General features: G+C 77.2%; 1 non-coding gene across 1 annotated transcript; it reads right to left on the reverse strand.

Moving 5' to 3' along the window:
- Nucleotides 1-441: 441 nt before the first annotated feature.
- Nucleotides 442-594, reverse strand: LOC138684398 (5.8S ribosomal RNA). The gene has a single exon (XR_011323671.1). It is a non-coding gene; the product is annotated as a 5.8S ribosomal RNA (ribosomal RNA).
- Between the last annotated feature and the right edge of the window lie 1,906 nt (nucleotides 595-2,500).

The following is a 2,500-nucleotide window of genomic DNA, read 5'->3' on the forward strand; positions in this document are numbered from 1 at the left end:
AAGAGGCTGGGGGGGGCGACGGGGGTGACCCCCGTCCCCGGCACGCACACGCGCGCGCGGCAGCACGGCACGGTACCACCGCGGTACCCACCCGCAGACAGCCGCCCGCGCGGGAGGCCGGGGGCGAGGCCCGCACCTCCCCCCTTCTCTCTCCCCACCGCCGCGCCAGGCCCGACCGGCTCGACGAACCCTGACGGCCCCGGCGGGACGAGCTCCGCCCAGCGGGTGCTCCGGGAGCGGGGAGCTTCGGAGCGCTCCCCGAGTCTCGATTTAGGGGGACGAAGGCCCTTGGCAGCCGCCGCCGCCGGGCTGCGGGGAACGACTCCCCGGGCCCGGGGCCGCGCGCGCGCGGGCCTGCGAGGCACCCCAGCCGCGCCGCTGCGACCGCCGCCCCGCCGCGAGGCGAGGGGCGGCGGCACAGACGGGCGATTGATCGTCAAGCGACGCTCAGACAGGCGTAGCCCCGGGAGGAACCCGGGGCCGCAAGTGCGTTCGAAGTGTCGATGATCAATGTGTCCTGCAATTCACATTAATTCTCGCAGCTAGCTGCGTTCTTCATCGACGCACGAGCCGAGTGATCCACCGCTAAGAGTTGTCTGGCTTTCGGCACCGCCCCGCACGCGCGAGGGGGCCAGGACCGCTCGCCACAGGCAAGCGGCCCCTCCGGAGGATGGCCCACCGCCCGCCCGCCCACCCCCCTCCGCACGCGCGGAGGGGGCACGGCGCAGCACGACGGAGAAGCCGCGCCTCTGCTGACCGTACAAGCACACACAGAGAAAGGGGGGGGAAAGGAACGGAAAACTCCGAACGGCAAGGCTGGGGAGCCCGCGCTCCCGACCGACCTGGGAAATGCCTTGCTGGCGTCGGAGGCGGCCCAGGCGCACGGGCTCGGCCCGGCCTCTGGGCAGAGGCAGCGATGCACCCGACCGCGCGCGGCCTGCCCACCACGCTCCGGACAACACGGCTGCTGCTGCTGGGCAGCAGCGGGGAGCCCCACCGGCCCCGCACGCGCCTCCGTGCCAGCTGCGCCGCACTACGACAGCCAGCTCCCCCGGGCTCGTCCCGACGGCAACTCCGCGGCCACGCCAACGGCTCCAAGAGGCGGCAACCGCCAGAGCCGGCGACGCACCGCCCGCGGCCTGCCGGACGGCACCCGCTGCCGCACCAGAGCGGCTGCCCTCCCGGAACCACCGCCACCGCTTCTCGCCTCGGCCCCTTCCACGGGCACGCCCCAGGTGGAAGGCGGACGGCGCTAAGCCGGGGACAGCGCCCGCTCTCCCCGTTTCCACGCGGAGACCGCGCGTGGGGTGCCCCCGCCCGCCCCCGCCCACCTGCCCGGCGCGGCCGGGAAGCGCGACGGGGAAGCGGCGGGCAGGGCCCGGGACAGGACAGCCGCGGCCGGCAGCGAGCGCCCTCCGGCCGACCGACAGGCCGAGCGGCGCCGCCAACGCTCAGCCGGGATGCCGCCCTTGCCAGCAGCCAGTGGCGGGAGACCGCCGAGCACTCGCCAGGGCGAGGGGGAGAACGGAGCGCAGCGCGGCGCAGCGCTGCGACGGAGGCGCGGCGGCCCGGCAGCCGCCCAGCGAGCCCCCACCGCGGGGACCCGCCACCCCGGGCAGTGAGCCCGCGCTCACGCCGGGGTCGCCCGTTTCGAGGCAGGCAGGCCGGCTACGGCCGACCGCACCGCGGTCTCCACCGAGACCGGACCGCGGAGAGGAGGGGGCAGCGGGACCCCTCCCCGGCACGGCTGCCCGCGGGATGAGCACGGGCGGCAGCCCACCAGGGGCCTTCGTGGGAGGAACTCCCGGCCCCTTTAAGGCACCGCCGCCCGGCCGCCCCCCGGGTCGCATCGAGCCGCCCGCGTCTTTAAACCTCCGCCCGGCTCCACGGCCTTCGACCCCCGGGCTCACCGAGGGAGGGCCGCGGAGGCGCGGACGCTAGGTACCTGGCCCTGGGGTGAGGGAAACGACCTGCAGGCCCCGCGGGGGTGCCTCCCCCGCTGCCGCCCTCGGGGGAGCGTCCGCCCGCGGGGGCGCGCCCGACATCCACCGCCACCACCACGTCCTCCTTCCCGGGGCCCGGGGTTTCCCTCAGTAGCCCGGCGCTGCGCCCGGGAGGAGAGCCGTGGCTCGGGCCGCCCGCTGGCGCGGGACACAGCCCGGCGGGGGCCTTGCCCACCAGAGGAGGCGGCGGCAGAGCCCCCCCCGCCCCGGCTCCCTCGTGGGGAGAGGTGCGGGGGGGGGCGCCGCCGCCACCCCACCCGGCGCCGCGCACCCGCCCGGAATGCCCGGAGGCCTTTCCCCTGCGCGGCCGGCCGGGCTGCTCCGCAGCAGCCCGACACGGTGCGGGCAGGGTCGCGGGAGACGCCTCCCGCGACCCCGGAGGACCCTCTCCTCTCGCGCCGCTCGCGCCCTGCTGCCCCGTCCTCATCGCCGCTCGCCGCTTCCTCCTCCTGCCCGAGCGGGCTCGGCCGGCGGGGCTCGTCACACCCCGCGCCGGC

This window comes from Haliaeetus albicilla, unplaced genomic scaffold, assembly GCF_947461875.1.
Source record: "Haliaeetus albicilla unplaced genomic scaffold, bHalAlb1.1 scaffold_57, whole genome shotgun sequence".
NCBI classification, from domain to species: Eukaryota; Metazoa; Chordata; class Aves; order Accipitriformes; family Accipitridae; genus Haliaeetus; species Haliaeetus albicilla.